This window comes from Cornus florida, unplaced genomic scaffold (genome assembly GCF_030987335.1).
Source record: "Cornus florida cultivar Cherokee Brave unplaced genomic scaffold, ASM3098733v1 CherokeeBrave_3.0.0_Hap2_Chr10, whole genome shotgun sequence".
Lineage (NCBI taxonomy): Eukaryota > Viridiplantae > Streptophyta > Magnoliopsida > Cornales > Cornaceae > Cornus > Cornus florida.
This window is the reverse complement of record NW_026775580.1, coordinates 72,219,004-72,233,010: the sequence shown is the minus strand read 5'-3', so window position 1 is coordinate 72,233,010 and position 14,007 is coordinate 72,219,004. Positions and strand designations below refer to the sequence as shown.

The window sequence follows — 14,007 nt, the reverse complement described above, 5'->3', positions numbered from 1 at the left end:
TATTCTATTGTGGGCAGAAATTGGAGCGGTACGGTGCATTTCCAGCTTTCTTGTTAAATTCAACAAAGTCTTTGTCTGGAACGTAAATTTTATGAGGAGCGTTAGTGCTCCAATTGGTACGAAAATTTTACCCCAGGTTCCTCTATATGTCTAGTACTTCCAAAATTAAATTTGTAATTTTTGGCCAAATCGTTATATTTATAAAAATCCGGTAGTAGCTGCTGTCCAAAATTTTCCACTAGTTGTAACATGATTTTTGAACAGTTTACTTGACCGACTTGTTGACCTCCAAAAATTCCAAAAAATTCCTGATTTATAATTTCAAGTTTTCTCAATTCGGATGTCAAACGAATGTTCTAAAAAATATTAACCCAGATTTTCTTCAAACAGGAGGCTGTTGTCCCATTTTACATTCTAACACCATTATGGTTATTTGGTATCATATTTTCAATGTCATCTATTTATTGTGATCCTAAATCAGTAAATTATTGGTCCCACTAAACTCTTTTAAATGGCATAGCATATCCTACTGAATCATTTAAATGGATGATTTTTTATCACTCATTGTTGTAGGGCAAACTTAGTAAGAATATGGTTTTGTAGTGGACATGCTTGATAGCTTAGTGAGTGCAAGAGATTTGGTGGCATTAAAATTTTAAAAGGATAGATTGGATAGGCCTTTTAATGTTGAAAATTCCTGAAAATTGAAATGAAAAATTTTTGTTGCAAGCATTTGTTTTCTAAACTAAAATGTGTATAATGTTTTAACCCTAGACTCAGGTATTTTTAACATTCTTTACCACCCATGGATAATATGGTCTCATTCATACTTAAGCAATCTTCCTAGTCTTACCCTTAATGTTTCTTACAAACCTCATTTCAGCTATGGTGAAACTATAAACAAGTTTATTATTTGCTTTGTAAAAAATGTCATTCTATATTTTGGTATTATTGTTGGCTTACAAATATTTCTTAATTATTATATACAACATCTAAATAGTTGGTATGGTAGATTTTTTTTTTTCGCACCATTTTAATCAGCAAGGCTGTTTGGGACTTTTGAATAACTTTTTCAATAATGCAATTGTTAAAAAAATTATGGTATCCAAAGATCATGTTTGATATGGATCTGGGTCATAATTAAATCTTTAGAATTTTTCAATGATAATAGGGAGACAATTTGGTCTCTAGACCTCTTATACATGAAGACCATTTAGAATTTTGATATAGATCTGGGTCCTAATTAATTGTAGGATGTTACTTATATATATATATATATATATATATATATATATATATATATATATATATTAATTGTATGATGAGAATAGAATGATTATCATGAATTCAAACATACATCCTATACATTATAACTTAAAGAGATTAATGTGTTATTGAGATTCTGGAATGCCCCAATCTAGAATTATATTTTTCTTTACGTACAGTTATAATTATACTGATGTGTTATTGAAATTTTGGAATGCCCCAGTCTAGAAATTCTGGAATGCCTCATCTTATGCATTTAATTATATTTTTTCATTTTATTTAAGAGTTTGAAAATTTGTCCAATTTTTCAGTTCCTCTCCTTCACCTTTTCTGTTTCGCCTACTTCTTTAAGGTTGGTTAATTTTTTTGTTAATGTGATACAATTAAATGTAGTAACTTTTTTTTTTTTTTTTTGACAATGTGATTGGACGATCGATTCTTGCCATCAAGACTTTGTATGGATGAGTGCGGGCCAATATTGCAATCAAAACTTTGTATGGATGTGTAACAATCGGAGTTTTGATTCAACCCGGTGGATCAGTGATAAACCGAAGATTGACCCAATAATGGATCCAGATGCGGAAGCAAGAAACAAGACAACGGTCTCCTAAGACACTACACGCCTTTAAGACACTTTGATGACCTTCCATGAGGTCAAGAAACTCAAAGAAAGTAGATGCGGAAGCAAAAGATAAACCAAGTCTCACAAGATATAGATCATCTCTCAGACGCAAATGTGACCTTCCATGAAGTCACGGAACCCAAAGAAATAACCGGAAGCAGAAACTAAGATAAAAAGGTTAAATGATACCATATGGCGCCAATGACACCCAAAAAGATAAGATCTAGTTCAAACTAGATCACGTACGCCCTTAAATGGCTTAAATAAGACGAACAAGGTTAAGTGGGAGCAAATGAAACAAGGTTAACCTGTCTAGGCAACAAACCAAACAAACTCACAAAGCAGCTCCATTTTGGTCGACCGAAATGGAGCATCGGTCTGCCGAAATGAGCCAAGAAAAAATAGAAGAAAGAACTCCGAGTTCGGTCAACCAAAGTGACAAACCGGTCGACCGGTTTGAGGCTCAAGATAAAAAGATGAGTTTCGGTCGACCGAAACAAAGAACCGGTGGACCGAAATGGGCCTCGATAGTGAAAATGGCTACTGGAGTTGGAAGATTTTGATGAACAAATGAAACCAAAGGAGAATCGGTCAACCAAAACAAGCCACCGGTCGACTGAAACAGGTCAAAAAATTAAGAATCAGGCCTGCTATGCACCAAATGATGAAAGAATTCCTAAGTCTCATTGGAAACCCCCATGGCATGATCAATTTGTATTATAAGCTAATGTGTGATGATGTGAACATACACGCAAGTGTAATATGACATTTTAAACATGTTACAATGGCCTACGGCCTCATTACATTTCATTTATAAGATTTGACATGCCAAACCTTCATGGTTGATAAAAATACATTTCAAAACAAAATGTGGCACCAAATGAGTGCAAGTGCAAATATAAACATGCTTAGCCCTTAGCCTCATATTATACATGTTGAATACAATGAAAAGAGTGTACTTATGTACATATTACATAATGAAATCAAAGAATACAAGTTTGATACATAAGGCTACCAAATGATATTTCATGCTAACACTTGCATGAAATGGAAACTCGAAACTACAAGCCATCCCAATGAACGACAAGCATCACGAACCAAGTCTTCATACCTGAACAAATCCCTTAGTAACTTCGGGGTGAGTAAACAAGTTTACTCGTAGAGAATGAGCATGCATCAACTTGATTTCTTTAGAGATTTTTAGACTATATGGAACAGTTCAAGATAGTCATACCACCTAACGTCAATGTCAAAATGAGACTCATGGAGCATCCTAAGCTACCCTAGAGTGCTAATAACATGAATTATGATACATATATATGTATGAAACAAATCAAGATTGGGATAATCCAAGAAACACGGCAAGAAGGATGCTTGAATACGAGCTAACAGGGATTACATTATCGATGCAATTAACATGATTGGGATATTCCAATTAACAAGATAAGATAAATGCATAAAGTCAAGATCATGGCATAATATCTATGCTAGTAAACAAGACTGGAACATTCCAATTAGCAAGACAAGAGTAATATATGAAATCAAGAATAATGCATAATATCTATGCAAGTAAACAAGATTGAAACATTTCAATTAACACGATAGGAGTAATACACGAAATCAAGAACAAGGCATAATATCTATGCAATTAAATAAGGATGGGACATTTCATGAAACACGAAATGAGTTATACATAAATCAAGAATAAGACATAATATTTATACAATTAAATAAGGATGGAACATTCCATGAAACACGAAATGAGTTATACTTGAATCAAGAATAAGGCATAATATCTATGCAATTAAATAAGGATGGAACATTCCATGAAACACGAAAGGAGTTATACATGAATCAAAAACAAGGTATAATAGTTATGCAAGTAAACAAGATTGGAGCATTTCACATACACGACAAGTTTAAATCTTCAAGGAATAGCACTTAAAAATTTAAAGAGTGAAATCAACCAATGTGGAAACTCGGATATCGCCCGGATTAAAACCGTACTCTTGAGATCACTTTAGGGCTACTAACCCATGGGTACTTTTCCCCTAGTGCGCACTATAGTGTAGGAGGACATTCCCCCGTACTAGAACCAAGTCCTAGCCATGTCAATTCTTGATTGATATCCCAAGTCCCAAAATCAACAAGTTGTGCTACCAAGATTGTATTAAAATACAAGAAATGCATTAACCACGTTTCATGCACAACCAAGATTTTGGAACACACAAGTCATGCCCTAAATTCATCAACTATAATGGCATGTAAAATGTCAAGAAATCATAATATGTATCTATATAGATTAAAACCAAGATATATAGTATAAGAAATCCATTGAAGTACATATACCACAAATATAAGATATATTGTTCAATTAATTGCTAAACAACACATGTGAAACCATTCCAAGACAAATTTGCATGTTCATTAAGTACATTAATGAAACCTAGATACAAGGAGTCACAATGCTTGATAAAAAGATGAAAGTACATGAAATACAAGTCCGATTCATAAGTTAACACGAGTTCAATATCAAAGCATGATTAACACGATGGAAGCATATAAGGATATTTAATCTACTTAAGGGATTAAATTGTCAAGATGACAAGACAAATCAAGGATCATGTCAAAGGCAAGTTCAATGTCAAATTACAAGTTCATTCCATACAAGACACGACCATGTGAATTTAATTCCATACAAAGGAAATAATTAAATATAAGTTTCAAAACTTATCCGGTTATTCTCAAAATGATACACGTGAGGGAACTTGTCAAGAAAAACATGATTACTAAGTTAGAAACTTAATCAATACCAATGAGCCATTGAATAGATTTTAATTAATTCATTTAATTAAAATCTCTAAGTTTTGAAATTCATCTAAATGATCTCAATTTGATGTATGTTATACAACATGTAAAGACTTGATTTAAAAACATGATACAAGTGAATTCTAAGCAAGATACGTCCATCAGTATTAAACTTTAATACTAGAAAAATAATAAATGAAAGGTTTCAAAACCAAATCAAATATTCTAGATTTAATATATATGAAACTATATAGCATACATATCAAAAATATCAAATCGGAATTCAAATGAGATGAATAGTACATATGGAATAATTTAATTAATCAATTAATTAAATATTCTCTAAATTTTAAAACACCCCCGATTACTCTCAAATTCACCTATGTTGAAGAGCATACTAGGGCCTAATATAATATGGTAACACACATTGATTTCAAACTAGTTAAGACCACATAAATTAATCTTTCACCTAAGATAAATATTAAATAAAAACTTCATTACTTGTCTAAAAGCTCTCAATTTAATATATGTCAATGATCATGTCAAGGGGTAATATCCTATCATGCCACATGTTTAAAACAAACTATGAACAACCGGGAAAATCAAATCTCATTCAAGAAAATTAAATAATAAAATCTCTAGATTTTATATTTAAGCATCTAAACAAGTTGTATAAGTATCAATATCATACTATATAATAAGAATATAAATTATAGCACCCCCTAACTCAATTTGAGATGAAAACCTCAAAGGCCCACCGAAATAAAAGTGCTCCGAATCCGACGATACCGAATGGTTTTGTCGGGGACAATACGATGAACAAGAATCTCTAAGAAGCCCCATGAAAATCACAACTTGACTTCAAATCCAAACTCAAAATTTGATTAGAAATGGGTTCTAATAAGGGTGAAAGGTAGAACACGTTGAGGGAAATAATAAACGTTAAGGCCAAAGACTTTTCACTTAGGAATCAAGTGGAGGAGAAGAAGAAAATGTGGCAAACCCGTGGACATCCATGCCTGCCGGCCAAGAAAGGAAGAAAAAGAAGAAAATCTGATTTTTCTTCTTTAAGTCCCCTATTTATAGAAAATCTCAAAAAGTGCCCCAAAAGGGTCCCGCCGGGTCTGGAAAAGTGAATTTTGAGTAAACGCGCTCAAATGACAAAACTTTGTGAACAAAAAAGATTCAAAATGAGAAAATATAAATAATGAAAGAAACAGCGTCCAAAACCAAGTCCCATGCAAAGAGATACGCCCCGAATAAGTTCGGCGGCAACCGGGGTTAGAAACTTTAAAATTGGAGAAAAATGCGCAGAACGAAATTCTAAGAGTACACAACTCAACGAACTGTGAAAATGAATCCCATACGAGAATCCAAACTCCAGAGGAGGTATTTTTGCAATAACATTCGTTAATTGCACAATGGCCCCTCTAAAAAGTGAAAACTGCACTAATGACCCATAATTAAAATATCTTCCAAAAATATTTTCTTAGATACCCCTGAAATAAAATATCTTCAAAAGATATTTACGAAAAACACCCCAAGAAAAGAAAATAATTCTAAAGAACTATGCATCCAATTCCCTATGGACACCGGGAGCAACCAGAGTACTTTGTTGCAAAAGTAAAGATACGTATTTCGAGGAAACCACTGAAGATGAAGACACATGAAGTCAAAAACCAACTCCGAGCATCAAAAGTCAGGTTGTGCCAAAAACTGACAAACGGGGAAAAGACAGAATAAGGAAAAAAACGAAATAGGGAAAATGACAAAAAGTGAATAGTGTCCGAAAAGTGAAAATGCGAAAATGACTCGGTTCTCAAATAAAGTTGTCAATTCGTATGAAAGAGTCTCAGAAACCAATTCCAATCACTCGAGACGACACTATATGACAAGAAACAGAACTCATAAAAGAAAATTAAACGAAAAAAAATTTATCCGTAAAATTTTAGGAAAAAGGAAAGGGAGGCAAATGATCGGGTCATTACAGGACGAGTGGGGGCTAATATATGTTCAAACTTAATAATTGTGTTCTTATTTTGCAAAAGATGATTGCTTCATTTAAATTTAGTGATTTAGTTTTTTATTTCTTGTTGACGTACTTTATTAGATTGGATGGATGATAACTTTTTTGATATTCGTGGTGACTTAAAGTATTTTGTAGACGTGGTACTTGACTTGATGGTTTTGATTTAATGAAAAGTAATGGATTTTGGTTGTTCTATTTCGTAAATACATGTTAGGCTCTTAATAAGAAGGTTTATAAATTTTTTAACAACAGTGTTAGGAAATTAAGATTTTCTTGACAAATGGATTTAGTTCCTATTTTGGAACATTGATGAATGGTGAATTGGAGTATAAAATTGATAAATGATGAATTTTTTAATTGTAGAATGAATTTTTTGTTGTAGTGATAGGCATTGATGAACATTGATGAATTTTTTAATTGATGAATGGATTTAGTTCCGGGAGAAAAACTTTGAAGAACTGAGGGCACTTATTAGGTAAAGAGAACTTTTTACGAGGTTTCACCATTGTTTGATCTTTCTCCTTACAAGGTTAAAGCCCTAACCCTAATTTTGATAGCTCTTACATTAATTTGTGGAGGTAAGTTCCTATTTTGTAAGAACCGAGGGCACCTCCTAAAGGATAATTTGGGTTCCAGGTCCTATTCCATTATGGAATTGGCTTAAAAGCAGCTTCTTTACCTATAAAGTAGAGAATAATTGTGTTTACGATATATTGTAGAATTAAAAAAAAAAAAATTAGCAGATAAACAATGTTCCAAGTGATCTTGGACTATATTTTGTACTATTCATTCCCTTAAGTTAGCTAGATTAGAATATAGTTTGTACTCTTTATGGCACTAATGGATTTATTTGTGAATGTAATATGCAATCTAATTACTGGTGTGGGGTTTAATATCATTTTCAATTGCAAAAAATAAGTCCCTTTTTGCGAAGGTACTATTTTTTTTCCATATGTACCACGTTTTTGAACTGAAGATACCACTTTTTGGCCTCCAGATACCATGTTTCGTAAACACTCGCTTAGCTAGCTTGGAGAATATTGTGTTATTTATGGCGCTGATGGAGGTGTTTATAGATCTAATATGCAACTTAATTAGCGGTATGGGGTTTAATACAATTTTCAATTGCAAAAATAAGTCCTTTTTACGAAGGTACCACTTTTTTTTCCTAAGGTACCACATTTTTGAACTGAAAGTACTACTTTTTAGCCTCCAGGTACCATGTTTCGTAAACACTCGCTTAACTAGCTTAGATAATATTGTGTTATTTATGGCACTAATGGAGCTGTTTATGGATGTAATGTGCAACTTAATTAGCAGTATGGGGTTTAATACCATTTTCAATTGCAAAAATAAGTCCCTTTTTGCGAAGGTACCACTTTTTTTCTAAAGATATCACGTTTTTGAACTGAAGGTACTACTTTTTGGCCTCCAGGTACCATGTTTTCTAAACACTCACTTAGCTAGCTTGGAGAATATTTTGTGTTATTCATGGCACTAACGGAGCGGTTTATGGATTTAATGTGTAACTTAATTAGCGATGTGGGGTTTAATATCATTTTCAGTTGCAAAAATAAGTCCCTTTTGCCAAGGTACCACTTTTTTTTTTTTCCAAAGTTATCACTTTTTGGCCTCCAAGTACTATTTTTTATAAACACTCGCTTAACTAGTTTGGAGAATATTTTGTATTATTCATGGCGCTAATGGAGCTGTTTATGGATGTAATGTGCAACTTAATTAGCAGTGTGGGGTTTAATACCATTTTCAATTGCAAAAATAAGTCTCTTTTGCTAAGGTACCACTTTTTTTCCATAGGTACCTCGTTTTTGAAGTGGAGGTACCACTTTTTGGCCTCCAGGTACCATGCTTTCTAACTTGGAGAATATTTTGTGTTATTCATGGCGCTAATGGAGCTGTTTATGGATGTAATGTGCAACTTAATTAGCGGTGTGGGGTTTAATACCATTTTCAATTGCAAAAATAAGTCCCTTTTGCTAAGGTATAATTTTTTTTCCAAAGGTACCACGTTTTTGAATTGAATGTATCACTTTTTGGCCTTCGGGTACCATGTTTTCTAAACACTCGCTTAACTAATTTGGAGAATATTTTGTGTTATTTATGGCCCTAATGGAGCTATTTATGGATGTAATGTGCAACTTAATCACATTACACATATATATAATTGGGTTAATTCCACCTACACCCCCTCTAGGTTTCAATATTCCACACACACCCTGTAACCTTTGACCATACGTATCAACTTACCCCCTGCCGTTAAGTAACAGACGTTTAATGCTGATGTCAGGATGGATAAATGGGTAGAAGGTCAATTTTGCCCTTTACAATGGCTGAAATGACATTTTTAACTTTATTAACCATTGCAGAGTTACAAAACTATCTTTATGAAGTGTTTATTGAAAGAGTGTGGTATCTCTTTGATAACTATTGAGATTAAATTATCCTTCTATTCGACACTATGGAACCAAGGAAACAACAGGCCAATTTTCCATTCATTCAACAGCTTCAATTTTGGAATGAATTTTTTTTTATAATACATTTATGTAATAGTTAAAGAAAATTCAGTGAGGCCCTAGTATAATAAGCCATATAATACTAATTTATAAAAACCCAATGCAAAAGAGCAACTTCATTTCATTCCATCTAAGATAGATGCCAGTATAATAAGTCATATAATGGTTGCAAAAACATACCAACCTAATCCACAATCAAAACTTACAAAGCTATTCTTCTTTAAAAGTTCAAAAATAGCTAACACCAACAGATCGCAAAATACCAGGAAAAAAAATGACACTGTTCAACATTACAAATGTCCCATATCCCACATCATTTCAAGTACTTTTTGGATTCTGAGATCCTCCTATCCCACTTCCTCTAGCTCTCAATTGGGCAAATACAGGTATGTAGTTCGTTGTCTGTGGTAAACCAATTTGTGGCCCTTTTTCCTTTGTGTGGTCCTAGTAAGAGTCCTCTTGTTTGTGTATTTAATGGACATGCATTCTCTCTGTCTCTGTGTGTAGTTGGAACAAAAGAGCCACTTTGTCTCTGTGACTATCACATGCAATAAAAATTAAGGTATTGTATAATAATAATAAGGAACAAAAGCAATATAAAAACAGACAATTAGAAACTTTGAATAATAAGAATTTTAAAAAGAATCATCAAAATTAAAAAAAGAATTTATAATTTGCCCAACACCTTGCAGGTGACCTCATTATCCAACATAGCAGTATTGCTGTTTAAAACATTCTGAACAATTACATAAGAATTTTGAGTTTACTTAAGAGGTTGAATGTTTCCATTGGAGCTCTTGAAAAATACAATCTATTATTACATCAGATACAAAAAGACAGCACTATCATGTAATACGAAAAAAAAAAAAATTTGCTCAATTAACATTGAGATATTAATACAACTATGAAAGAATTCACAAATTTTGTACCAGATATATATATTTGATATTAAGAGACAAAAGACAACTTCAAAAAATAATAATAATAAAAATCACTGATTCCTACTAACAAATGGCCTTTGGAAAATTTTCACTGACCGTGCCAAATATATAACATGGAAAAGTGCAAATAAACATTGAGCTATAGTACTAACAACTAAGTTATACTAAGAAATTGTTCTACAGCAAAAATTATATTAGAAGTCGAGGAAATTACATCTTATAAGCCTTGATGGATTAAGATGGAGATAGTGAGGTTCCTTGAGGTGAATGGTAGCTTGTTGGCTGATGAAGGTGATGTTAGAATCATCAAAATTAAAAAAGAATTTATTAACCACAAGTAAGCTGATGGAAGCTTACTTGAAATCAACGTGCTTAACCACAAATATCATATATAACGTGCTTGGATCTTTTAGGCAACACAAATATAAAACAGTGAATCTTCATGTGTTAACTCAGCTTTTGGGTCAAACACATTTTTTTGAAATTATATAACTTTGACTCAATGGATGTGTAAATATGGGTCACTAAGCCCATTTTTATATAAAAATCCCTTAGATAAATCTCATTTAATGTCAATTTAAATACCAAAAAAAGGAAAAAAAAAAATATTTGTACTTGAAAAAGAATAATAGGTATTTTCCTTATTTTTTTCCCTTTCTCTCTTAGTCTAATGTTAGGTCATTGGTACAAAATGTAACATAAAATTAAATTCGATTTGTAATGTCAATTCATATAATAATTAAGTGGAGTTGAATTTCACCCTATATGGTGTTTAGTTATTTTATTGAATTCTTTTCACTTATATTAATTAGTTGCAGAAAACTTTGGAACTAACCCTATATGGTGTTTCAAAGTTTTGTTTTCATCATTCTCCTTGATGTACCTTTCTGTTATGTTGGTTGATGCCATTTTAATCCTTCAATTGGGTGCAAAAGTGTAACAAGTGTTCCTAGTTAAGTACATAAATTTTTGGCATCAGTAATATATTACTTCAATTGGGAGGGATGTCAAACATAGAAAATTCAAGAATAGAATTGAAATAAAGGTATATAAGAAATTGATTTCCAGAACATCAATATATATATATATATATATATATATGCGTTAGAAATATAGAACAAACACTCACCTTAACTATGAATTTTTTTGTTATTGCTGACTCTTTTTTAGGCAGTTATTGTGTCATCTCCATTTCTTCTTTCATCTCTTTGTTGGTAAGTGTGAAAATAATATTGTATTTAGTATCAGATATATTCACTTTCTTCTTACTACTAAATTACTAATCATATTGAGATTCATCATATTGCTCTTTTAATTATAATATTGGACTTTTATGAACTAAAAAAAGGATAACAATTCATGCAACTTAGAGTATAAGAAATTGGAATAATTAATAAACCATAAAATTGAGAATAATTAAGAACTACTAACAATATTTTTGTAATCCGAAATCACTACTTTTAAGAGTATCTTTAAATTCTTCACCCGATAATTAGTTACTTACTCTATATTTTCCACACATATAAGAGATGATAAATGTTTCATAAGAGGAAAAGGGGACAATTAAATATAAGAAACTGCACTAATCAAGCATGAAACTGAAGTAAGAATTAATTCTAGTTTGGTTTATGTAATGAAGTGTATGTAAAATTATATGGGGTTCTAATTTCATCACTAAGCTCAAGAATCTGTAGTTCCTTCTGTTCTTTTTGTCTGGTTTTTCCTTAATTTTGTTATTGTCCAAATTGGTACCACAAAATTAACAAGTAACATATAATTTCCATTATCAGTCAACATCAACACTTACAGGGGATTGCCCTTTTAGTCCTGACCGCGACACTCGATTCCTTGAGACCTCCACCTTGTGAAATTGGATCGATCTGGTGCACAACCCCTAATCATATGCTAGCCTTGAAAACCCTAATCTTTCCCACCACCAACCCTCCAATTTTCAGCATGAAAACCCATATCTTGTCAATACAAAAAATTCATACATGTGTAAAAATATACATCTATATATATATATATATATATATATATATATATATATAACCACAATCGCACCATCAAATTATATTCTCGTAATCGATCTAACTCACAACATCAAAACTAAAATAAAGTAGACAGTCAAATAAAAGTCACAATTAGGGTTGAAATCGAAGAAATAGTTGAACCATTGGAAAAGAATACAAGATTCAAGCAGAAATAGAAGCTGTAGCCAAGATTATTCTTACAAATTAATGGAAGCCACAACCAAGCTTACTCCTACTTATTTCTAGTTCGACCACCTGCAGAGCCCTTGGAGCGGAAAAGGATTCTTGAGGCATAGGCAGAAATAGATGGAAATAAATGGATTGAATATGAAATCTTGGATTGAATGTGCAAAATAGATGAAAAACCAAAAGAAAAAAAATAAAAACCCATACCAAAATCACATAGTATAGACAGAAAAATACATGAAAAATTACCCCAAACCCTAGATTCGTCCATGAATTAAATTGTGAAGGAGAGAGAGATACAACCTAGGTTTGGCTTTATTTCACACCAAATAGAATCGGCCATCAGAAAGAAACAAAGTGGAGAAGACCTCCATGTTCGCTGATGCTGTGTGCCGAGATGTGTGGCTTGGTCTTGCTTCGCTGGTTAGACAGAGGGGAGAGAGAGAGAGAGCTCTTGAGCTTCACGAATGAGATTTCAGTGAGGGTTAGGGCAGAGAGAGAGGCATCTTGAACGAGTGAGAGAATTCAGTGAGGTTAGGGCTCCAAAGGTAAAATGAATTGCAACTTGGACAAGGGCATTTTAGGCGGCGCAGAAAATAAGGAGAAGGACATTTAGGTAACACAAATTTTAAATAGTAAAAATTTATGTGCCACCTCAGCAATTTAGTCAAACACATTTTTTTAAAACTATGGTACTTTGACTTAATGGATATGTAAATATGAGCCACTAAGTCCATTTATATGTAAAAATTCCTAAATTAAAATTATTTATGATAATATTTTACATAAAAATTAAAGTTGGCCCCTCAAATTTTTTGTACCACTCTATTTATGGTACGTACTAAATCATAGATACTGATAGTTGTAATAAAAAAAATCTATATGGTTCCCTAATATTAAATATAGTTTAATAATGAAATTACTTTTAACCCCTTCAAATTCCAACAAACCTCTTGCCATAAAAGATCAAATTTAGTAAAAATAATATTATTAATTATTATGGTAATCCTTATAACAACATACCATATTTGCGCATAAATATTATTTGTTATGAATTAGAAAGAAAAAAAAAAAAAAAAAAAAATTTTTCGCTTGACAACAACAATGATTCAATGGACAACTTTTTTCTTTAATTTTATTGCATATTATTTATAGACAGATTTTAACAATATACATTAAACTTGCACAAAATATTTTCTTGCAATGATTTTATGTTATTTAAAAATTTTAATTTTACGTTTCTAGTTTGGCCCCACCAATTAAATTATTTGGGTCCGCCCCTGTTTGTATGCATATGGCATTGACGGCCACAGTGGTGGAGTTTGATTTTTTTTTTTTTTTTTTTTGCTAAAGGTCATTTTGGTCAAATAAAATGATATATAAAGATTAATATTGTACTTTAATAATTTAAATTGGTCAATTCAAAAGTTTAAAAGACAATTAAGTACTTTTATTATGGTTGTGGTATTATTATTAAAGTTTGTAAACTTGATGGGACAATTAAATCACACTCTCCCTAAATTGTATCTATCTATTCTTATTACAAACTTAAATGGGCGTAAATGCAAATTACCCTAATATTAATTGTACG

General features: G+C 32.0%; 1 long non-coding RNA gene across 1 annotated transcript; it reads right to left on the bottom strand.

Moving 5' to 3' along the window:
• Window positions 1-9,469: 9,469 nt before the first annotated feature.
• Window positions 9,470-12,969, bottom strand: LOC132279288 (uncharacterized). Its single transcript, XR_009471284.1, has 2 exons — window positions 12,005-12,969; window positions 9,470-9,794 (listed from the first exon to the last, which is right to left on the bottom strand). It is a non-coding gene; the product is annotated as an uncharacterized LOC132279288 (long non-coding RNA).
• Window positions 12,970-14,007: the final 1,038 nt, after the last annotated feature.